The 26,099-nt window shown below is 43.5% G+C and overlaps 1 protein-coding gene across 1 annotated transcript in view; it reads left to right on the forward strand.

Annotated features, from left to right (window-relative positions):
* The window catches only part of LOC136864083 (uncharacterized), a 118,004-nt gene that overhangs the window by 71,406 nt on the left and 20,499 nt on the right, over nt 1–26,099 (forward strand). The window lies entirely within an intron of this gene.

The raw sequence follows: 26,099 nt of genomic DNA on the forward strand, positions 1-26,099 counted from the left end.
TCCTTATCCCGTCTGGAAGACTCTCAATCGACTGCAGACAGGTGTTTCAAAGTGCAAGTCTAACCTAGTTAAGAGGGGCTATGTACAAGGAGACATGGCCTGTTATTGTGGACTACTGCAGGATGAAGAACACCTTTTGGTTTGTCGGCATTTACCATCACTATGCACAAAGGAAGATGTTTTTCAGGCCGATGATAAAGCTGTCCTTGTAGCCGAATATTATTTAGCAGTGTATCTGGACACTGCGATTTGTTAAAGACTCCCCGACCAGTGGAATTGCCAGACGCAGTTAAAATCCTCTCCTCGGTCGAGAATCGAATCCGGTGCCCTCCGAATTGAATGCCATGAGCCAAGGAGCTGGAGAGTTGGTCAGTATTGATTGATTGATTGATTGATTGATTGATTGATTGATTGATTGATTGATTGATTGATTGATTGATTGATTGATTGATTGGACATAAGCAACCCTCGCTGTCAGCTTTATAGGGAATCTGCCACCTGGGCGACTGCCCTAAATGTAGATCAGTATTGATTGATTGATTGATTGATTGATTGATTGATTGGTGGTGGTGGTTACTGTTTTAAGAGGCGATCATCCTCTGTTAACACGAATCAGAGAGTCCGACACTTCTAAAATTGAAGGTATCGGCCTACGAAAGACAAGGGACACGGAGGGCGTGTAGGCCTCGAAGGCTCTAATAACGTCGGGGTCAGCAGAGAACAAGAATTGACCAAGACAAGGTGGATAGGAGAGAGACTGGCGGCCAACCCGTGCTCCCAAGTTGAGAGTCCAAATAAATACGTCAGATGTCCACCTTCATGGCTAAATGGCTAGTGTGTTGGCCTTTGGTCACGGGGATCCCGGGTTCAATTCCAGGCAGGGTCGGGAATTTTAACAAAAATTGGTTAATTTCCGTGGCACGGGGTACAGGTCGCCTATGAGCGTCAAATCAAAATACCGGCACCGGGCCCCTCCCTCAGATCTTAATGCTACTATCGACTATGGTGCTGGTCGTATGGAATGTTACTTTGATCGGAAGTTACTGGTATATCCACATTGTGTATGTTGTTTGCCAATGTGCGTTGTTCGTGCGTCATACTGTTGCAGATATTTCAACTTTTAGATTCCCTAAACATATGAAGCTTTATGGGAGAATCGATTAGGGAATATACACTGAGAAAATTTTGAAGTGAAGGTCTGAATTGTTCTGTATGTTGAACATTTCGAACCTAAACTTGTGGTTAGGGAAAATGATGTTTTTCCAATCGAAAGTGGTCGGTATTCGAGGAAGACGAGTTGAATTTTGGTAAGTGGTGTGAAAAAGATTTGGTATCTACATTTAATGACTTCCGAAAAAAAAGTTGTAATGATGGATGGTAGCGTTCTTTATGATAAGTAAACTCGTGTCCAGGCCGGCCCCGCGGTGTAGGGGCAACGCGTCCGCCTGTCACCCGGCGGTCCCGGGTTCGATTCCCGGCTGGGTCAGGGGTTTTTAATTGTAAATGATTAATATACCTGGCCTGGGGACTGGGTGTTTGTGTCGTCCTAAGTTCCTTTCCTCACATTCAACACTATACACTTCCGCTATTTACATAATGCACGTAGGTTCCTCACATATGGTGCAAGTAGGGGCAAGAGATCTTCATAGGTCGACGCCCCAAACAAATAGCATTTTAAAAAAACTCCTGTCCTCGTCCTGAGGTGGTGCAGGTCTTTTTAGGCGCACCCCCAGTGGAGGTGAGCTGCATGTACCATTTCAACCACAAACCAGCCCTCCTGTCATTCTTATATTTCTGGCAGTACCGAGAATCGAACCCGGGCCCCCGAGGACGGCAGCTAATAACACTAACCGTTACGCTGAGGAGGTGGACGTTCTTTATGATGGTAGTTTTTATGTTGCCGATACTACAGTGCAAAGGAGGAGACCCTAAACAGTAGGATGTGAAGTACGCTGCACAGTTTGGTGAGCAATCTTTCGAATTATAATATGAACATCTTTCCATCGCTGATAGGATTTATCTCCTAGTTAATATTTTAGAAGATACCTAGATGTTGTAGGACTTAGAGAAATTAAATTTGCTGCAGAATAATATTGGAATTGTCAAATTCAACTCATAAAGAGTATTCACCAGAACTTCTTATATCCACTGCTACAGTTCCTGTCACTCACTACAAAGAACTAACATCACGACTAAGAAACGAGTTGGGCGTGCGGTTAGGGTCGTGCAGCTGTGAGCTTGCATTCGGGAGATTGTGGATTCGAACCCCACTGTAGGCAGTCCTGGAAATGGTTTACCGTGGTTTCCTATTTTCACACCAGGCAAATGCTAGGGCGGTACCTTAATTAAGGCCACGGCCGCTTCATTCTCACTCTCCTTGGTCGGTCAAGCCGGGGTGAGTGGCTCAGGCGGTTGAGGTGCTGGCCTTCTGACCCCTACTTGGCATGTTCGATCCTGGCTCAGAGCGGTAGTATTTGAAGGTGCTCAAATACGTCAACCTCGTATCGGTAGATTTACTGGCACGTGAAAGAACTCCTGCGGGACTGAATTCCGGCTTCTTGGCGTTTCCGAAAACCGTAGAAGAGTAGTTAGTGGGACGTAAAGCCTATAACATTACGTAAAACAACTTGCAAAAATGGGAAACCACGGAAAACCACGAAAAACCATCTTTAGGGCTGCCGACAGTTTGGTTCGTACCCACTATCTCGCGGATGCAAGCTCACAGCTAAGCTCCCCTAACCGCATGGGCAACTCGCTCGGTACTTTATGTACAGCCCTCGTATATAGCCGTGACCATTTTTTACAATTATTCTGTTACTGAGTAATTGTTGTCGCCTCGGGAATGACTCGAGATGTGAAGCGTTTTTCATTAAGAAGATTTTGATGGTCAGTGGGTATGGTATGTTCTGTCACAGCATAATTCTTTGGCTCACAAAGACAGATGCACCTTTGGTTTAACTTCCATGAGGAATCATATATATGCCGCACAACTCAGTCCAATATAATTTTTAACAGAAGGATTAAAGATGGTCTTAATATAAGCATTTGATAGGACTGATCATCATAAGCTTCTAAACAAGCCTCACAGTTTTGATTTTAGCTCAAACCTGCTTAATTTCTTTAACGGCTACTTCAGGTATAGATTTCAATTTGTTAGTTTCAAAGGGGTAACTTCATCCATAGCATAACCAAAGGTTCAAAATTACATGTTCATTCTGTTTGTTAATGATATTGGTTTTGTGTTAAAAAATTCTAAATTTCAGTTATATGCCGATGACATGAAAATTTACTGGCAGATTTCTTCAAACCAGGATAGCGAAAAATTACTACAAAATCTCACAGCACTGGTTGAATGGGGGAAAATACGATTTCTTTCAATTGAACGTTAAGAAATGTGAATCAGTTATCTTTACTAGAAATAGACAACCACAAATACATTCTTATAAAATGAACAGTAAGAGCCTAAAACGAGTTAAAGAAAAGAATATGTAGCATATTATGATTTAATGACAAATGTTGGGATAAATAAGTTGCAGAAAACATTAATGAGTGTAAAATACCTTCATAGAATTCTCATAAGCAAAGCAGATAACCGAGAGTTACTCCACCAAATAAACCTGTATGCACCGTTCGGAAGTAACAGACATAATTTTTCTTTATTAAAAGTTCAAACACAAATCACTATATGAATTAACCACTAAGTAGCATATGGGCCGCTTCTGTGGTGGTTAGCGTGACTAACTGCCACCCCCGGTGGTCCGAGTTCGATTCACGGCTCTGCCACGAAATTTGAAAAGTGGTACGAGGGCTGGAACGGGGTCCACTCAGCCTCTGGAGATCAACTGAGTAGAGGCGGGTTCGATTCCCATCTCAGCCATCCTGGAAGTGGTTTTCCGTGGTTTCCCACTTCCCCTCCAGGCAAATGCCGGATGGTACCTAACTTAAGGCCACGGCCGCTTCCTTCCCTCTTCCTTGTCTATCCCTTCCAATATTCCCATCCCCCCACAAGGCCCCTGTTCAGCATTGCAGGTGAGGCCGCCTGGGCGAGATGCTGGTTCTCCTTCCCAGTTGGATCCCCAGACCCAAAGTCTCACGCTCCAGGAAACTGCCCTTGAGGCGGTAGAGGTGAGATCCCTCGCTAAGTCCGAAGGAAAAACCGGCGCTACCGAGGGTAAACAGATTAAGAAGAAGAAGAAGAAGAAGAAGAAGAATCATATGTCAGTCGATTACTAAAATGTCGAACGTGGACATATTTCACGAGGAGAATGTCTTCTTCAGGTCAGTCAGAATGGAACTCACACAGAGAGGAGGTATAAATTAAATAGAGTACCATACTTGTGTATCATGAATAGTCCTTAGATTAGTTTAGATTAGAAATGTGTATTTTAGGAGAATTTAAAATATCAAGTTGAAATACACACTTACCACTGTCCATAGTTCATCATCATCTGTTTACCCTCCAGGTTCGGTTTTTCCCTCGGACTTAGCGAGGGATCCCACCTCTACTGCCTCAAGGGCAGTGTCCTGGAGCTTCAGACTCTTGGTCGGGGGATACAGCTGGGGAGTATGACCAGTACCTCGCCCAGGCGGCCTCACCTGCCATGCTGAACAGGGCCCTTGTGGAGGGATGGGAAGATTGGAAGGGATAGGCAAGGAAGAGGGAAGGAAGCGGCCGTGGCCTTAAGTGAGGTACCATCCCGGCATTCGCCTGGAGGAGAAGTGGGAAACCACGGAAAACCACTTCCAGGATGACTGAGGTGGGAATCGAACCCACCTCTACTCAGTTGACCTCCCGAGGCTGAGTGGACCCCGTTCCAGCCCTCGTACCAGTTTTCAAATTTCGTGGCAGAGCCGGGAATCGAACCCGGGCCTCCGGGGGTGACAGCTAATCACGCTAACCACTACACCACAGAGGCGGTCCCATAGTTCATAAGTATAGTATTAGCTTTCATATTTTAATTTTTGTTGTATATTATTTATAACATTAGAAGTGAAAATGTTCTGTAAGTGAGCAGAAATGCGTGTTGAACAATAATTCAAATAAGTAAATAAATAAATAAATAAATAAATAAATAAATAAAATAAATTATTACGTCATTCAGGGGTCGTGAGAAATGTAAGTTTTAATAGAACGTACTAACCGCTGCAGCAGACTTCACAAGGAGCGACTTGTCGATCACTGACGGTACTTCAAAAGCGATCGATATTAACACTGACATCACGCCTAGAGCATTTATAATATAACAAAATATTCACTTGAGAGCTCAATGTGTATCATCAAGTGTATAGGACGCTGGCAGCATTTCGGGAGTGGCACGATCACGAACAGTACTGCTACTAGAAGAATTTGTTCCACTTTAGCACGGTCATGTAATCACTGCCTACTGGAGATCGGCTGCGATAACCAAGTTGGTACTGTCTTCCGGCGCTACCGAGTTCAAAACATCTTCTTGCATTTTAAATAGCGTGCTGTGCTTTTATTCTAAATAGAATACCGGTATGTAAAGTTTCCCGTCAGCGGTCCTCTTTTCTTTTGATCACGGGTCTCACGGGTTCTAGCTACAGCAATATGTTATTATTATTATTATTATTATTATTATTATTATTATTATTATTATTATTATTATTATTCCTTTCTTCGTTATACCCATTCAAAGAGAGCGTTTGAACTTGTTCGTTGGGCTGATGGTCTTCCCAAAATCTCTTCATGAATGCACTGCGTTGCATCTTGAGGTCAGTGGACCACTTCCTACCAGTTTTCTTTTTAGATTTCTCCACGAATTTGTGCTTGGCTACTATTATACTAAATGCTTCACGATCTTCTATGATGACTTACGTGATGTTCATTTCTTGGAGATCCGCCTTAGTTTCTTCTAGCCAGTTTATTTTGACCTTCTTAGAGTTGAATACTTTAAATAATCTTTTGGTCAGTCTGTCGCTATCCCTTCTGTAGATATGGCCATAGAGTTTCAGGTGTCTCTTGCGTACGGTGTCAATGAGTAGAGATTCGCTGTTCTCCTTTAAATAATCCATATTCCATTTTCTCTCGCGGGACCATAAATTTTCCGGAGAATTTTCCTTTCTTGCTTTTCAATTTCTATAATTTTAGAGTGACCTCCAATGTATATTGTTTGTGCGGCGTATAAAGCTTCCGGCAAAACAACTGTCTTGTAACGTAATTTTGTATTACGCGATATGACTCTTTTGTTCTAGTAATTCCACGTTAGTCTGTACGCCTTATGGAGTTTGGTGACTCTTTCTACGTTGGCCCTACTGTCTAGTCCCGATGGTAGTATAATTTCTCCAAGGTTTTTGAAGGAGGACACCTGTGAAATTTTGCCGTTTTCCGTCCCTAGTGGTGTTTTCTTTTTATGTTTGTGTAGATTTTTCCATGCACTGGTTTTTTCGTACGATATCTGGAGGCCTGCCTTTGATGCTATTTTGTGTAATCTCTGTACGGCGTATCTGGTTTCATCTCTGGTCTTGGTAATAATTGCTCGATCATCAAAAAGGCTAAAAAACATTTCACCTTCATTTCGCTTCCCCAATTTCCGATGCTCACACTTTTGACGTCCCTTTCCCATTCTCTAAAAATTTTGTCTAGAACTAAATTAAACAGAATAGGGGAGATAACGTCACCTTGACGAAAGCCCGTACATATTTTTAAAGGCTCAGAAATTTCCCCAAGGAAATTCACTGTAAGTCGTATTCGTGAGAGTTCGCCGTTATCACAGCGTTATTTATTTATTTATTTATTTATTTATTTATTTATTTATTTATTTATTTATTTATTTATTTATTTATATATTGATTGATTGATTGATTGATTGATTGATTGATTGATTGATTGATTGATTGATTGATTGATTGATTGATTGATTGATTGATTGATTGATTGACTGATTGATTGATTTTGTTTTTTTTTTTATTTTTTTATTTTTTTAATTTATTTATTTATTTATTTATTTACCCAAAAGCCTTGGAGCTTGAAAACAGGTGCAGCGAGTTTGAAATAAAAATTATCATTACCAAGTCTAAAGTTGGTAAGAAAGGTAAGAGGAATGGAAACGGGTGGATCACTCAAGAACTTACAAGATAGTGAAGGAGCAGGACAGCTAATGCAGTGAGCTCGCAGTTGCGATCAACGATATTCTGTAAGAAAGAAGTCATTTCTCGGACGAAAAAGACTGTATGGGAGAGAAAGCTGGGTGGACTCAGAATATCTTATTAATAAGATGGAAGTAACAAGCAGGTGGGACATTGGGAGGAGGATGTGATGCGAATGGAGGATGGTGGTGAGGTACAGCTATCCTCTGTTAACAATAAGGTCCTTGGAAGAATGGAGCTATCGGCAAGTCTGTCCCCAGTGGTCAGTGACAACGGGAGGTCGGGTAGTAAAGATGAAAGTGGTCACCAAGTTTACGACAACCAAGGGATGCGGAGGCGCTTAGTTAATTCACACCGGGCGAGTTGGCCGTGCGGAAAGATCTTCACTGGGATAATCACATACACGAGATTGTAAATAGTGGGTATAAATCACTGCACATGGTTATGAGGGTGTTAAGGGATTATAGTAAGCACGTAAAGCGTCCGACTCGTTGGCTGGTCAGCGTACTGGCTTTCGGTTCACAGGGTCCCGGGTTCGATTCCCGGCCGGGTCGGGAATTTTAATCTCTTCTGATTAATTTTTCTGGCCCGGGGACTGGGTGTTTGTGTATGTCCCAACACTCTCCTCTTCATAGTCAGACAACACACCATATTACCAACCACCACAGAAACACGCAATAGTGATTACATCCCGCCATATAGGGTGGGCACCGCGAAGGGCATCCGGCCGTAAAACAGGGCCAAGTCCACATGTGCGACGCAGTTAGCACCCGCGACCTCACAGGTGTGGGAAAAGCAGTAGAAAAAGAAGAAGAAGTAAGGACGTAAAGGAGAGGGCATATAAGTATTTGGTAAGACCCCAACTACAGTATGGTTTCAGTGTATGGGAGCCTCACCAAAATTACTGTCCGGCTCCATGGCTAAATAGTTAGCGTGCTGGCCTTTGGTCCAGAGGGTCCGGGATTCGATTTCCGCCCGGGTCAGGGATTTTAACCTTAATTGGTTAATTACAATGGCTCGGGGGGGGGGCTGGTTGTGTGTGTGCCGCCTTCAGCATTAGAATTCATCATAGGTAGGACCCCATACTCACAGACGTGCAGGTCGCCCATACGGCGTCAACTCGAAACACCTGAACCAGGCCTCTTCGGAGGACACACACACACACACACACACACCAGAATTACGTAATTCGAGAACTGGGAAAAATCCAAAGAAAAGCAGCTCGATTTATTCTGGGTGATTTCCGGCAAAAGAGTTGCAAAGTTTGGGTTGGGAACACTTGGGAGAAAGGAGACGAGCTGCTCGGCTAAATGGTATGTTCCGAGCTGTCAGAGGAGAGATGGTATGGAATGATATTAGAAGACGAATAAGTTTGAGTGGTGTTTTTAAAAGAAGGAAAAATCACAACATACAGATAAAGTTGGAATTCAGGAGGACAAATTGGGACAAATACTCGTTTATAGGAAGAGGAGTTAGGGACTGGAATAACTTACCAAAGGAGATGTTCAATAAATTTCCGAATTCTTTGCAATTATTTAAGAAAAGACTAGCTAAACAACAGATAGGGAATCTGTCACCAGGGCGACTGCCCTAAATGCTGATCATTGATTGATTGATTGATTGATTGATTGATTGATTGATTGATTGATTGATTTGCCATTCAGCAGCAGACATAAATAACTGGAAGCGAACTGGACGTTTTAGTTGGAAATTATATTAATTTGGTGTGTTTAGTAATTGAACAGGTCTAAATACCTTACTGCGACACGAATGTTTCCAGCTTGGACGTCTACAGGATTTTCTATAGTTTCAAAATCATTTTTCTAGTTTATGAAATCGGCGAATTGACTTTGTGAGTATTCGGTCTTGAATTTTCTAATAATTTGTTACTGCCCACGATTGGCTGTTATACTGCGGGATGAGTGAGTGCCATCTTTTGCGGTCGTAGAACCTAGCGGCTCCCAAGGATGTGGGGAGAGATTGAAATATCACGTGCTATCTTCCTGACGGGGGGGAGATCAAGTCTCAGATTACATGTTTAGGGACTGTGTTCTTACAAGATTGCCAATTAGAACAACAACAGCAACAAGCAGTATATTAATTAACGATATTAATTATGTCTCAACTGTAATTAGCTCACTAAATGGTCTCTCTTAATTTTCGTAACGGAATCGTGCAACGAACACTGTCTCACACAAATCGTATCAATATCTTAAAGCCATTCATCACTGGGAGTTTTGATACCCTAAGAACAACAAGGTGAGCGTGCAGTACACTGACCTCATTTTGTTCGTGTAACACCAGCCTCTCTGTCACCTCAATTTACTTATTCTAGACGTGGTTATTGTTTTCTCCGACTCCTTGGCTGAATGTTTAGCATTGAGGCCTTCAGTTCAGAAGGTTCCGTGTTCGATTCTCGGCCGAGTCGAGGATTTTAATCGCGTCTGTTTCGGGGACTGGGTTTTTGTGTTTGTCCCAACACACGCCTCTTCATATTCACACAACACACCACACTACCAACCACCGCAGAAACACGCAATTGTGATTACATTATTTCACTTGGGGTTGGCGTCAGGAAGGGCATCCGGTCGTAAAACGTGGTCAGATCCACACAGTTCGCACCCGCGACCCTACATGTGTGGGGAAAGTAGTAGTAGTAGTAGTAGTAGTAGTAGTAAAAAGAAGAAGAAGAAGAATAAGGACTTGATTATTGTTTTAACATTAATTAGGGTAGCGGCGAAAGGAAGGGAAGGGCATGAAGTAACAAGTCACTTCAGTTTACTTATTCCAGACGTGATTATTGTTTTCTTCGACTCCTTAGCTGAATGGTTAGCAGTGAGGCCTAATGTCAGGTGATCTGAGTTCCTAGCACAGCAGGGAAGAATATGGTGCCACTTCGTGGCGAAAATTCCTTGGTGGTGAAAGTACCTTTTGGGGATCATTGTAAGTATCTAGGTGTTAATATAAGGAAAGATCTGCATTGAGGTAATCACATAAATATGATTGTAAATAAAGGGTACAGATCTCTGCACATGGTTATGAAGGTATGTAGGGGTTGTAGTAAGAATGTAAAGGTGAAGGCATATAAGTCTCTCGTAAGACCCCAACTAGAGTATAGTTCTAGTTTATGGGACCCTCACCGCGATTACTTGATTCAAGAACTGGACAAAATCCAAAGGAAAGCAGCTCGATTTGTTCTGGGTGATTTCCGACAAAAGAGTAGAGTTACAAAAATGTTGCAAAGTTTGGGTTGGGAAGACTTGGGAGAAAGGAGTCGACTGCCTCGACTAAGTGGTATGTTCCGAGTTGTCACTGGAGAGATGGCATGGAAAGACATCAGTAGACAAATAGTTTGAGTGGTGTCTTTAAAAATAGGAAAGACCACAATATGAAATAAAGCTGGAAAAGAGGACAAATTGGGGCAAATATTCGTTTATAGGACGGGGAGTTAGGGATTGGAATATTTTACTAAGGGAGATGTTCAATAAATTTCCAATTTCTTTGTAATCATGTAAGAAAATGCTAGGAAAACAACAGAGAGGGAATCTGCCACATGGGCCACTGCCCTAAATGCAGATCAGTAGTGATTGATTGAAAATTAAATGGCGCATGGTTTCTAGTGCCGGGAGTGTCCGAGGACAAGTTCGGCTCCCCAGAGGCAGGTCTTTTGTTTCGACACCCGTAGGCGACCTGCGTGTCGTGATTAGGATGAAATAATGATTAAGACGACACGTACACCCTTCGCCGGTGCCGGCGGAATTAACGGATCATGTTCAAAATTCCAGGCCCTGCCGGGAATCGAACCCGGAACCCCTGTGACCAAAGGCCAGCATTCTAACCATTTAACCACGAAGCCGGACGACTTGGTGTGGTGAAGAGTGAAGGTAACAGTTAATATAGGCCGTGAAATTGAACTCTCAAACCTAGAAGACAGCGTGTTGTTTCTTATTCCAGTCTCCTCCCTCCAACTCTAGATAGCGGGTTCGAACCCCCCTGTGCGACGTAAAACAAGCGGTGTGGTGTTAGGTTTGTGAGAACCTTTGTGATTTTGCTCTCTATCTTTTGCCGATATCATTCAAATATCGCACCTCTTCTGATGGTACTTCCTCGGGGTCGGTTTCTTTCCTGATGTTCCGTTTGTGCACTTATCTCCGAAGAGATCGGTGGTGTGTGTGGTACCAATGACGGTGCGCCCATTGGCACTCTGTCGGCCTTTCATTGTAAGGTTTTGAAAATGTTTAAGATAATAAATTTGAGATAGTTATTCATTATGTATGAGAATTTATATGTAGTGTTATTTAGTATGTGTGTGTTGCCAGGGTCTCGGTATTCTGTTCGCGATGGCTGACATAGTAATTTAGTAATGCGGTGTGATTTTCTCTGTTTGGTTACCCATCCAGGGATTGCCCGTGCTGAATGTTGCTGTTATAGTTGCAACATCTGCAACGTATATTCACCCACTTATTTGTTTAATAAGTATTGCGGATGGATTACGTTTTTAGCAGCATTATTTGGCAGTTATGTGTTCGGCATGTGTTTTTTTTGCGGGGGGGGGGGGGGGAGGGGCAGGGGATATAAAAACGGGCCTTATCTTAATGGTGGTGTTGTCTTTTATGGGGTTTGTGATGGATTATGGCGTGTATTAGTTCTTCTTCTAGTTGGTTGTGATAGTGGTGTGTATGTGGTGCGTGCGGTTTAGTTTGGGTTTGTTAGAATGTCTTTCGTTTCTTTCTTTCTTAATCTGCTTACCCTCCAGGGTTGGCTCTTCCCTCGGACTCAGCGAGGGATCCCACCTCTACAGCCTCAAGGGCAGTTTCCTGGAGCTTCAGACTCTGGGTCGGGGATACAACTGGGGAGGACGACCAGTACCTCGCCCAGGCGGCCTCACGTGCTATGTTGAACAGGGGTCTTGGTAGGGGATGGGTAGATTGAAAGGGATAGACAAAGAAGAGGGAAGGAAGTGGCCGTAGCCTTAAGTACCATCCCGGCATTTTCCTGGAGAAGTGGGAAACCACGGAAAACCACTTCCAGGATGGCTGAGGTGGGAATCGAACCCACCTCTACTCATTTGACCTCCCGAGGCTGAGTGGACCCCGTTCCAGCCTTCGTACTACTTTTCAAACTTCGTGGCAGAGCAGGGAATCGAACCCGGGCCTTCGGGGGTGGCAGCTAATCACACTAACCACTACACCACAGAGGCGGACATGTCTTTTGTTAACAATATATATTTAGGCCGGCAGTGGTATTTATATCTTCTTCTTTTCCTACCGCTTTTTCCACACCTGTGAGGTCACGGATGCGAACTGCGTCGCACATGGGGATTTGGCCCTGTTTTACGGTAGGATACCCTTCCTGACGCCAACCCTATATGGAGGGATGTAATCATTATTGCGTGTTTCTGTGGTGGTTGGTAGTGTAATGTGTTGTCTGAATATGATGTGGAACATGTTGGGCCGGACACATACACCCAGTCTCCGAGCCAGAAGAATTAATCAGAAGCGACTAAAATCCCCGATCCGGCCGGGAATCGAGCCCGGGACCCTCTGAACCAAAGGCCAGTACGCTGACTATTCAGCCAACGAGTCGGACGTGGTATTTATCCCTTCTGTCTGGGTCGTATTGGCCTAGGATGCTGATTAGAGAGGGTTGTCGTGGTGTTGAATGGTGTTGTAAAAGTTTGTTGCGAGATCGGTGATTAGAATTAAGCGAGACGAACCGTGCGTTCAATCACTTCTACCATTTTCAATTCAGCTTCTTCTTCTTCTTTCTTATCCTCACTTTATGGCATCGCCTCTTCTTGAACACCATTTGACCGAGCTCGATGGCGCAGCCGCTTAAGTGCGGCCAGTATCCAGTAATCCGGAGATAATGGGTTCGAACACCACTGTCGCCCGCCCTGAAGATGGTTTTCCGTGGTTTCCCATTTTCACACCAGGCACCTTAATTATGGCCACGGCCGCTTCCTTCCCATTCCTAGGCCTTTCCTATCCCATCGTCGCCATAAGACATATCTGTGTCGGTGCGACGTAAAACAAATAGCAAAAAAAAAAAAAAAGAACACCATTTCCATAGCCTACGTCTCCGTGTAAGAAGATGTGATTCACGCCACGTTTTATATAGACTCTCATGTCATATGATCTTCAGATCTTCTTATAACACGACCAAACCAACGTAAGCGAGAAGCTCTGTCTTAACTGGCACATCTCTATGACATGGAGTTTCTGGTCCTCTTGCCGTCTTGCTTGCTGGGACATATCCAGCCGGTGTTGGAGCCTGTTAGCATCACCACTCTTCAGTATACTCCCTCTATGGGTGGGGGTGGTAGAATAACACCTACGGCATCCCCTGCCTATCGTAAGAGACGCCTAAAAGGGGATCCAAGGTATCTTAACTTGGGAGCGTGGGTTGACGACGACGGGACCCTTAGCTGAGTCCTGGCGTTGCTACCATTTACGTCTGCCAGGGTCCTCACTTTCATCTATCCTATTCGATCTTCCTTGGTCAACTCTTGTTGTTTTCCGACCCCAACGCTATTAGTTCCGAGGGCCCTTGTCTTTCTATGACCGATACCTTCATTTTACGAAGTGCCGGATTCCTTCCTGTTTTCTTTCTGTTATATAGAGGATGGCTGCCTAGATGTACTTTTTCTTAAACCACAACCACCTCACACAGTTGACTGTCATTTTCCAGCTCTTCAACCCTCTTAGATACTTTGAATTTCTCTTTTCCCTTGACCGAGCTCGATAGCTGCTGTCACTTAAGTGCGGCCAGTATCCAGTATTTGGGAGATAGTGGGCTCGAACCCCACTGTCGATAGCCCTGAAGATGGTTTTCCGTGGTTTCCCATTTTCATACCAGGCAAATGCTGGGGCTGTACCTTACTTAATGCTACGGACACTTCCTTTCCACTCATAGCCATAAGACCTATCTGTGTCGGTGCGATGTAAAGCAACTTGTAAAAAGTAAAGAAAACTTCATGTCGGAGAGGACCCCATCTAGCAGTCTCGTGAGCACAGCTGCCCCCGTGGGGAGCCCGAAAGGCAGGCGGTTGTACTCATACAAGTTCCAATCCAAGCAGTTCGATGTTTCGATTCTTCAGCTAGAGGGATTTGGTTGTACGCCTGATTAAGGTATAAGACGGTGAAGAACTTAGCTTTCCGAAACCATGAAAAACAAGAGTGAAGGTCCGGAAGAGGCACAGATTATAACACCACCTTCCGATTTAAAACCCTATAGTCAATCACAGGCCTGAAGCCGCCTTGGGGTTTCGGCACCAGAAAAATGGGCGATGAATACGCCGACTTAGAGGGTCGAATAATAACACCCTTTAGCATTTGGTCGATGATTATTTTAGAACCTTCATTTTAGGAGGAGATAGCCTATAAGGTGGAAATCTAACCGGGATTGAATCAGTAACTTCAATCTTGTTTTCAATAAGGTCAGTAACACCAAGAGTGTCGGAAAATACATCCGGAAATGACTGACACAACTTACGAATACTCTCAGCCTGCTCCTCAGGAAGATGTCTAAGGTCTAACAACATCTCATCCTGGGTAGTTGAAACAGATGAACATGACACAGAATTACATTTTAGCAACGGAATTTTACAATGTTTAGCAAATTTGAAGGTGCACGACTTGCTCTGAATGTCGAGCACTAGACCAGTAGAATACATGAAATCCGCTCCCAATATAACGGGGCAAGACAAGTGCTTAGATACAAACAATCAATCAATACTGATCTGCATTTAGGGCAGTCGCCCAGGTGGCAGATTCCCTATCTGTTGCTTTCCTAGCCTTTTCCGAAATGATTTCAAAGAAATTGGAAATTTATTGAACATCTCCCTTGGTAAGTTATTCCAATCCCTAACTCCCCTTCCTATAAATGAATATTTGCCCCAATTTGTCCTCTTGAATTCCAACTTTATCTTCATATTGTGATCTTTCCTACTTTTATAGACGCCATTCAAACCTATTCGTCTACTAATGTCATTCCACGCCATCTCTCCGCTGACAGCTCGGAACATACCACTTAGTCGAGCAGCTCGTCTTCTTTCTCTCAATTCTTCCCAACCCAAACATTGCAACATTTTTGTAACGCTACTCTTTTGTCGGAAATCACCCAGAACAAATCGAGCTGCTTTTCTTTGGATTTTTTCCAGTTCTTGAATCAGGTAATTCTGGTGAGGGTCCCATACACTGGAACCATACTCTAGTTGGGGTCTTACCAGAGACTTATATGCACTCTCCTTTACATCCTTACTACAACCCCTAAACACCCACAATTTAACTTCCCAGGTGAATTTAGAAATCTGAATGTTGGCGAGTGTGAAATCTAAAATTTCTAAGGGAGAGGAGTTAGCCGAAACGCATTGGACCGAGGACGAACAATAATCAGCAAATTTACATACAGACTTTAATTTCGAATGCCATCCAGCCGAAATAATGGAACAAACACTCCCAGAGTCTAATAGAGCAGTGATCGGTTCACTATTCAGTTCGATTTTGAGAAAAGGCACAAGTGCGGGGGTCTCCGCCGCAACCCTAAGCCATTCTTTTGGGCATTCAAATGATGGATTAGAAAAACCGTTATCCTTACCCGAGCTTTCGCTGGGTTTAACGGGGCCTGAGCCTTGGAAAAATGACCCTGCAGGCTCAGCCGATGACACTAGTCACTTTCGATTATTGGAGTTCGTGGAGGTTGCACCAGAAGTTGAGCAGGAGGGGGTGTTTTTGGCATTAGGGCAATTCTTAGCGAGGTGATTAAAGGAGCCACACTTGAAACATCCTTGTGATGGCCCTGCTCCATTCTTTGTCCCACTGGATTTGATCATAGGGCACTTGTTACGGAGATGTTCCGTAGAACCACAAGCATAGCATTTGCGGGTGGTGAAAGTTCGGCGAGGCTGAGGCCGAAAATCACTAGAAGATGGAGGGTGTTCCTTAGCAACTCGTAAGGTGTCGGCATACCTAACTCCTTCGGCTGAGACTGCCATAACCTCTAATTCAGCAAAGGTTTGAGGATGCGACGCAAAATACAGATATGACCTATAGGTCGGGGAAATGCCTTCAACAATCGTCTGCACAATTTGAACTTCAGGGAAATGAAGAGCGAAGACCCTTGTGTAAAACTTAATATCCTGGATGAAGTCTGCCAGATTTTCATCCAATCGTTGTACTCTAAAAATAGTACTTCTGTATTAGAGAGGACATTGCCCTAGCCGGAATGAAATTCGCCAAAAGGTGTCCATGGAAGTCTTCTATGGAAGACTGTTCAGCTATTGCTTTGACTATTTTGTCCGAGAGAACACCTATGGAGTAAGGGTAAATAATTTGAAGAATTTGAGAATGAGAGAGAGAAAACACTACAGCGTGATCTTGAAATTCAACTAAAAATCTTAAAAATGAGATGACATCGTTAGTAGAATTTACTGAACATTTCGAAATTCCCCTAAGCAACATAGCCAATGGATGAGGCAAACTGCTAAACCCAGGTGACATAGTAGGTAACAGCCTAGGAGATTGAAAAGTCTCAGACACATATTTGTTATTTAAAAAGAAAGGTGGAATTGAGGTACGACGATCAGACTCGTTTTCTAATGGGGCAGAAGTTTGTTGAGTTGCCACAGATTTCCTACTTTCAACATCCTTGGAAGAATCTTCCTCACTCACGATGTTTACCACAGTGGCTTGGTCGGTTTTGGGAGCAGCTGCCCCAGGTATCAATTGACTAACCTTATTTAACATTTTTGATAGATGATCGACTAAATTACTCACCTCCTTAGCATGATCTTCTTTTAACTTGAGAGACAATAGGTCCCTAACTCTATTGTAAAAGTGGAACAATCTTGCCTGTACTCTTTTAAGTTGATTAGGAGATGGATCACTTACTTCAAAAAAGCTAACTACAGATGTTAACTCAGTGGTGTTATCAGTGGTAGTGGAGAGAGTCTCATCAGTTTCCTTCTCTCCCAAAGTTGGGATACTAATTGGTAATTCTAAAGATTCCTTAAGTTTGGTTGTATCTGCTGCAACCGTGCCTCCAGATTGAACATTCCTAATAAGTAATTCGTCAATTAATTCCTCCTTGCGCAAGTAGTCAGGATGGAGGACTTCGCGAGGGCCAGACATGATGAAAGAAAATTTACAAATTTAGAAAATTTCCAGCGACCGAGAAAATTCTTCGAGTTCGAAACGGATACTATGGTTAGCCGTCAACAAGGGCTTAATTGGGACCCATTCAACCACGCTCTGCTACCACTTGTTACGGGGGTACCTGTGGAACGCCGAAGTGAAAGAAGGTGCTGGGGTGAATGGGTCTAACTACGATATCAAAGTTAATTTAAAGCTTTAACAAAGGTTATATTTCTTTAGAATTTCAAAAATCTACAAATAACGTAACACGTACAATTAGCAATTTAGCAACAAGGCAAGGAAAATACAATATGGTGAATTCTACAAGTCCTGGGCTTCAAGCCCCTCGCTTTACGATTCTTGAGCTACTAGCTCAGATTTACAAAAGAGCACAGATTTAAACAAGGGTAGAAATCCCCTAATTCAAAGAGCACTTGCTCCCAAAATTACAACATCTAGCCTTCAAGAGGCATTCATTAATCTTACAAAAACTTTGAAAAAAGAGCTATCAGGCTCTCAGTTTTCCAAGCCTACTCAAGTCAACGTCAACTTACAATTTCTGGCCTCTCAAGGCACAACTTACAATTGGAAAATGATTATACAGGGGTATTGGCCAAGAAACGAGAATAGCCGCAGTTTATAAGCCCCCAGGGAAGTTTCGAGATCATTCACGATTAATCAAGACACACCCTCTGAATTGTCCGACTCGTTGGCTGAACGGTCAGCGTACTGGCCTTCGGTTCAGAGGGTCCCGGGTTCGATTCCAGGCCGGGTCGGGTATTTTAACCTTAATTGGTTAATTCCAATGGTACGGGGGCTGGCTGTATGTGTTGTCTTCATCATCATTTCATCCTCATCACGACGCGCAGGTCGCCTACGGGAGTCAAATAGAAAGACCTGCACCTGGCGAGCCGAACTCGTTCTGGGATATCCCGGCACTAAAAGCCATACATTTCATTTCACCCTCTGAATTTTATTGGCAGGTTTCAAAAGTAACATTCAGAATCGGAGAAGAAGACAGTGATAGGTGGAACATTAATTGCAGAAATTAGTAATTGGTTGGATTCAAAACTGGCGGAAAGAAAAGGTAAATATTGCCAACCCAAAAATAAATGAACATCAATTAGTTAAAAAACCTATAAATACAAAACTTCTTTAAATTATAGGTTCTTTCACTTCGCACCAGGGTGCATAATCATTGTTTTTAGTGGTGTCATCTGTGGAAGCATGTCCAAACTTCTTGATGAATGTCAAACAAAACAAGTAGAAATTCACTCATGTTAGGAAACTGCATAATAACAAAATTACATAATATTTTAGTGGTGACATCTTCTGATTAAATTTTAAAGTTGGTGTAGTTGCACTTTCACTGTTTTACCAATAGAGTAGTTCATTTAGGCGCAGGATTTGAATGCGCGGCGTTGGGGTGTACCTCCCGGTATAATAATAATAATAATAATAATAATAATAATAATAATAATAATAATAATCGTGTGGCCTCAGCGACCGTGTGCAGACATTTTGTGTCTATGCCCGAGATTTATTGAATTTTGTCGGGTAAACTCCAAATGTGTCACCAGAGACCTTTTACATACCGACATCCTACGACATTGAGTGTCGAATGGACCCTTTATTTTATTTTTTATATTTTTTTCGCCCTTCAAAGATCTGACTGCTGTACTTCTGCCGGGTTTGAACCCGCTATCTTGGGCTCTGGAGGCCGACATTCTACCACTGCTCCACAGAGGCAGCTAATGCCATTACAAAACTTCTCCAGTGATCGGGGATTGCCTGATATTTTAAAATTTTATTGTACCAGTTCAACGGTTTGTACAAATGAAACTGAAACGCTTGATGGTTTATTGTTTGGAATACGTGAACGTGCAAGAACCACTCTTAAACGGCGTCTCGGACCAGAACCGGCATCCGTTGGTTGATTCTTTGTTCTCACCAGGCTGCTTCACTGTGTCTGACCTAGTTTTGACACGTCTTTACTCCTCCCCTGATGGAATTCCCAACACCATCTGTACACATCCTTCATGCTCCGCTAACACCACGTGCCAATGACACACGTAGCATGCGCGATGCTCTCACGTCGGGAACCCTTACAATTTATTAAGAGGCTGCTTCTTGTTTAGCACTCTGGTGTTCCCGAAGGATTTTCTAGAACACTGAATCTTCCTATTTTACTTGTTGCAAGTAATCAACTTCATGATTCGTTTCGATGTGCAGCGTTATTTAACAGATTTACAGTAATTATTATTCCACCTTATCGATTCCAAAATGCTGTGAGGTTTAAGAGGGGCGAGCCAAGGGGGTGTTACTGGGGGTTAAAACCTGCCCCCCGACCACCATCACCACCACCTCCACTGTGGATTTTTTACAAAAGAAAATGAACACAAATTGACAATAAACAAGTAAAAGTTGACTCAATGGGTTGGCTCTTTTGAACATTCACAGAGACATAATTGTAAAACCAACAGATCTCTAGGATCTACAGTGGAGCCTCGACATTTCGAATCACCTCGGGAGCTGAATTTTATTTCGAGATATAGAGAATACCGGGGTTCTGGGACGGGAGGGCATGCATAGCACATAGTTGGATCATATGCATCTACGGGCTTTTTTTTTTTTTTTGCAAGTTGCTTTATGTCGCACCGACAGGAAAGGGCTAGGAACGGGAAGGAAGCAGCTGTGGCCTTAATTAAGGTGTGAAAATGGGAAACCACGGAAAACCATTTTCAGGGCTGCCGACAGTGGGGTTCGAACCCACTATCTCCCGAATACTGGATACTTGCTCTACGGACTTATATTGAATACATCATTTTTAACAGTATTTCAAAATATACAAACAAACTCTATTTTACGGTATCAATTTAATTATAACCCTTATTATAGTAACTTTTTAGAAGACAGTCAACGGCCGTAGCCGTGTTGAAACACCGGATCACGTGAGATCTCCGCAGTTAAGCAACATTGGGCGTGGTCAGGAGTTGGATGGGTTGCCATGCGCTGTTGGTGGGGGGTAAGGGAATGGAGGAGCGGAAAGGAACTGGCCACCCTACCGCACGTAAACTCCGGCTCAGGAACACCTCTGCGGATGTTCGGACCTGCCTTCGGGCAGAACAACCCTTACCTACCTTTAGAAGACAGGATATAGTACATACAGTAGTGAAACAAGAAACATACCTTGGGTAACTCCTTTGGAAAAAATCTGTTAGCCGGGCTGAGTGGTTCAGATGGTTGTGGCGCTGGCATTCTAACCCCAACTTGGCAGGTTCGATCCTGGCTCAGTCCGGTGGTATTTGAAGGTGCTCAGATACCTCGTGGCGGTAGTTTTACTGGCACGTAAAAGAACTCGTGCGGTACTAAATTCCAGCACCTCTGCGTCTCCGAAAACCGTAGAAATAGTTAGTGAGACGTAAAACCATTATTATTATTATTATTATTATTATTATTATTATTATTATTATTATTATTTTTTATCTGCTTACCCTCCAGGGTAGGTTTTTCCCTCGGACTCAGCAAGGGATCCCACCTCTACCGCCTCAAGGGCAGTGTCCTGGAGCGTGAGACATTGGGTCGGGGATACAACTGGGGAGGATGACCAGTACCTCGTCCAGGTGACCTCACCTGCTATGCTGAACAGAGGCCTTGGTGGGGGATGGGGATATTGGAAGGGATAGACAAGGAAAAGGGAAGGAAGCGGGCCGGGATATTGGAAGGGATAGACAAGGAAGAGGGAAGGAAGCGGCCGTGGCCTTATGTTTGGTACCATCCCGGCATTTGCCTGGAGGTGAAGTGGGAAACCACGGAAAACCACTTCGTGGATGGCTGAGGAGGGAATCGAACCCTCACGAGGCTGAGTGGACCCAGTTCCAGCCCTCGTACCACTTTCCAAATATCGTGGCAGAGCTGGGAATCGAACCAGGACCTCTGGGGGTGGCAGCTAATCACACTAACCACTACACCACAGAGGTGGACATTATTATTATTATTATTATTATTATTATTATTATTATTATTATTATTATTATTATTATTATTAAAATCCGTTAGTCTCTTCTGTTTGTTATTGTTGACCTTTCCTCCCTTCACGTTGAAACTTCTCGTCAATACTACGCTGCCGAGATTCGTAAATGGAGCTTGCCATCCGAGACTTCGTTGTTGCTTCCGTACGCGACAGGCAATTAATTCACACCCGAGAAACAGCGAGGCTTCGCCGATTTTCCGATCACTAGAAGTTTTAGTTCTTCCGTTCCCGTCATATTATCTCCCAGCATCAACTGTAAACCTTTCTTTACTTGTTAACGGTCCCTCACAAACCACAAATGCCGCATTGCACAGTTATTGTTGCACAAAATTCGAGTTTCAAGGGAGGAAATGTTTGCTTCGAGAAATTAGTGTAACCGAATTTCGGGTAATAGAGAAATAGAGACACGTGGAGAATAGGGCAAATTGCCAGGAAATTTAAGTTACTTCGAGATGCTGAAAATTCGAGTAATGGGATGTTCGAGATATTGAGGTTCGACTATATTTTCTAAGAAGCCTTAAAAGTTGGATTTGATATTGCAGTCTGAACGTACCATTCGTTGTAAAACTGTTTACTTTGATCGCATTGTTCTTGTTCTGTATTCTAATGTAAGATTTTGTACTGTACTGCAATCTGAATATCAACATAATTCATTTGTATCAATGTCCTTATACAGTAAAACTTGCTCAAAGCGGAATCGCAAGGGACCAAAATTGCTTTCAGAATTAGACAAGTATCCGCATTACACGTCCGCCTCTGTGGTGTAGTGGTTAGCGTGATTAGCTGCCACCCCCGGAGGCCCGGGTTCGATTCTCGGCCGAGTCAGGGTTTTTAAATTGTAATGATTAATATCCCTGGCCTGGGGACTGGATGTTTGTGACCCCCTGTGGGTGAGGGCGGTAGAATAACACCCACGGTATCCCCTGCCTGTCGTAAGAGGCAACTAAAAGGGGCCCCAGGGGCTCTGAACTTTGGAGCGTGGGTTGGCGACCACGGGGCCCTTAGCTGAGTCCTGTCATTGCTTCCACTTACTTGTGCCAGGCTCCTCACTTTCATCTATCCTATCCGACCTCTCTTGGTCAACTCTTGTTCTTTTCCGACCCCGAAGCTATTAGGTTTGCGAGGGCTAGGGAGTCTTTCATTTTCACGCCCTTCGTGGCCCCTGTCTTCTTTTGGCCGATATCTTCATTTTTCGAAGTGTCGGACCCCCTCCGTATTTTCCCTCTGATTAGTGTTACATGGAGGATGGTTGCCTAGTTGTACTTCCTCTTAAAACAATAATCACCACCACCACCACCACCACCACCACCACCTGGATGTTTGTGTCGTCTTTAATGTTCCTTTCCTCACATACTACACTCTACACTTCCGCCATTCCACTTTACACGCAGGTTCATCTCATATGGTGCCAGCAGGGGCAAAAGATCCACAAGGGTCGACGCCCCGAACAAATTATATATTATTTAGAACGTACCTGTATCTGCCTACGTATGCCGCTCGGCTATCCAGACTGTAGTACTATAGTGCACTGATTTGTTAATAATAATCATTATCACAGCGCTTTATTATTACATACAGCGTGATACACAATATCTCATTTAGGCACTATCACACCACTATATTACACAATTTCAGAACTCTGCATATACGTGCCTTAAAATTATTTCCATTATAAAACTCTATACATTACTTCATAACCCCAAGGCCAGATCAAACAAAGAAACTTCCTTCAAATCGAGTCTTTCTGAATGCAGTCCTGTGCTTATTACATTAATTCAACAAGAGTGGAAGAGTTAGATGTAATGGCAAATAGCTTTACGTCACATTGTGGGCCTCTTCGTGGGTTCTAATCCTGTTTTGATATTCTTCTCCTCCTTCCTCTTCTTCTTCCGTCTCCTACTCTTTCTCCTCTCTTCTCGCTGCTAGAAGAGCTGTGACTGATTCGAAAGTGTTGTGTGTCGTTAAGTTGTCCATCACTTCGAATGAAATTCTCTATCTCGCAGGGTACGTTTCTTGCTTGACACAAGTAGATATTGCCGACTTGTTTTCAAACACATCAGTCGTTCCACCATCTGTATTATCACTCTCTTCAAACAAGTGCATTAGTTCGTCCAAATAATGACATTGATTATGCCAGCACCAGAAATGCAGAAACGGTGTGCGTAAGACTCCATAAGTTCCTAATATTTTCCGCATTGTACAAGTGGATTTTAAAGATATGTTTCATTTTTCGTTTCCGTTTCCGCGTTGAGGAGATTCCGCATTATACAAAAGTAAGAAAATTATAACGCCGTGAAAATAGTCCATAGTGGACAAGTTTCCTTTTATTCAGGTTCCGTTTTGAGCACGTTTTACTGTAATAACATTTGCCCATGCACGCACCACACACGCACAAGCAACTTCAATATGTTCTGTCATCATTTTTTATATATAACCCCCCTCCCCGGTCGGTCGATCCTGGCTATGCTACTGTGCGTTCACAAATTAGTAGTAAGTACAGATTTCGTTTTATTATTAACATCATCAGCTACATATATCTTTGTTTAGGTGAGAATATTAAATGTACGAAGACATAGTCTTCTCAAGATCATCTTATAAACATACTTGTATGAATGTCTAGTCCTCAGCCCGAAGGCTGGTAGGATCCTCAACAGCTCCGCTATCAGCTGTCAAAGATGGCCTAGGCATCACTGAAGAGGCGTACTACGGACATGAGGAGTGATGTAGTTTTCCGTTGCTTTCCTCGCCGATCCAGAAGTTGGTATTACACATCAGTCTGCCAAGCCCACTGAAATGCATGCACCAACCGGCCCTATGAGCAACATTTTCACACCCTTCATAGCAGGGTCTGGCTGCAGAAGGAATGACATTACTATACTAGCATCGCTCATACCTCAGTCACTTTCATATAGTCAAAGCCAAGGATAAGACAGAGACAGATCAATGAAAGTAACAACATTGCTCTAGCCCATACCAGAAGACATAGTGCACTGTAAACACTAGGTCCTGCCAGCAAAGGCGGAAAAAAATTACTTGACTACGTAAAATTATTGGAAAATTGTAATGATTGGCTGGGATGGGGGGAGTAAAAGAGGGATTTAAAAACAATTACTAACTACGAACTTGAAACCTTATGTAAACTGTGACAATTTGTCATAATGTTCTTCTAAAAGTCTTTGTATAGGCCTACACTTGCACACCGTGATTAAATAAAAACGAGAGTAAAATGTGTGTTCTTATTGCAAAAAAATTAGCAGATCGCAAAATTGAATATTTTAAACTAGTCAAGTATTTTTTAAGATCATCTTGAGAAGACTATGTCTTGATGATGATTGTGATGCTGATGATGATGTTTGTTGTTTATAAGTTCCTAACAGCTAGGTCATTAGGCCCCTAATGGTACGATGTGAACGAAACGAAAATTATAAATTCAAAAATGTATCTACTGACTAAAATCTAAAACGAATGACGATGAAAAAATGATCGTGAAACAAAAAAAAATCAGTGGATCCATTTCACAATGCCTTCATTAAGGAAGATACTAATTATATAAAGGGGTCCAAATTCAGGTCACCGGCCTCTCATATTGGTACTGATCACAGGTAATGTAAACTTATGGTATGTCACACACAATGGCACCACTCACAGGTAACACAAACCTATGGTGTTTCGCATGTAAGGGTACTGCTCACACGCAACGCAGACCCGTGGTGTTCCTCACATAGCAGGACTAATCTTGGGCGCCGGTATACCCGTGGTGTTCCTCACATAGTAGGACTAATCTTGGGCGCCGGTATACCCGTGGTGTTCCTCACATAGTAGGACTAATCTTGGGCGCCGGTATACCCGTGGTGTTCCTCACTTAGTAGGACTAAACTTGGGCGCCGGTATACCCGTGGTATTCCTCACATAGTAGGACTAATCTTGGGCGCCGGTATACCCGTGGTGTTCCTCACATAGTAGGACTAATCTTGGGCGCCGGTATACCCGTGGTGTTCCTCACATAGCAGGACTAATCTTGGGCGCCGGTATACCCGTGGAGTTTCTCACTTAGTAGGACTAAACTTGGGCGCCGGTATACCCGTGGTGTTCCTCACATAGTAGGACTAAACTTGGGCGCCGGTATACCCGTGGTGTTCCTCACATAGTAGGACTAATCTTGGGCGCCGGTATACCCGTGGTGTTCCTCACATAGCAGGACTAAACTTGGGCGCCAGTATACCCGTGGTGTTCCTCACATAGCAGGACTAAACTTGGGCGCCAGTATACCCGTGGTGTTCCTCACATAGCAGGACTAAACTTGGGCGCCGGTATACCCGTGGAGTTTCTCACTTAGTAGGACTAAACTTGGGCGCCGGTATACCCGTGCTGTTCCTCACATAGTAGGACTAAACTTGGGCGCCGGTATACCCGTGGTGTTCCTCACTTAGTAGGACTAAACTTGGGCGCCGGTATACCCGTGGTGTTCCTCACATAGTAGGACTAAACATGGGCGCCGGTATACCCGTGGTGTTCCTCACATAGTAGGACTAATCTTGGGCGCCAGTATACCCGTGGTGTTCCTCACTTAGTGAAACTAATCACAGGTCACGTATACTCATGGTGTTGCTCACATAGTCGTGCTAAACTTCAGCGCCGGTATACCCGTGGTGTTCCTCACATAGTAGGACTAAACTTGGGCGCCGGTATACCCGTGGAGTTTCTCACTTAGTGAAACTAATCACAGGCCACGTAGACCCATGATGCTTCTCACAAAGTAATATTACTGATAGGAACGCCGACCCATTCTGAATATAGTGGAACCGACCGGTGGAATACACACGATG

This window comes from Anabrus simplex, chromosome 1, assembly GCF_040414725.1.
Source record: "Anabrus simplex isolate iqAnaSimp1 chromosome 1, ASM4041472v1, whole genome shotgun sequence".
In the NCBI taxonomy this organism is placed as follows: Eukaryota; Metazoa; Arthropoda; class Insecta; order Orthoptera; family Tettigoniidae; genus Anabrus; species Anabrus simplex.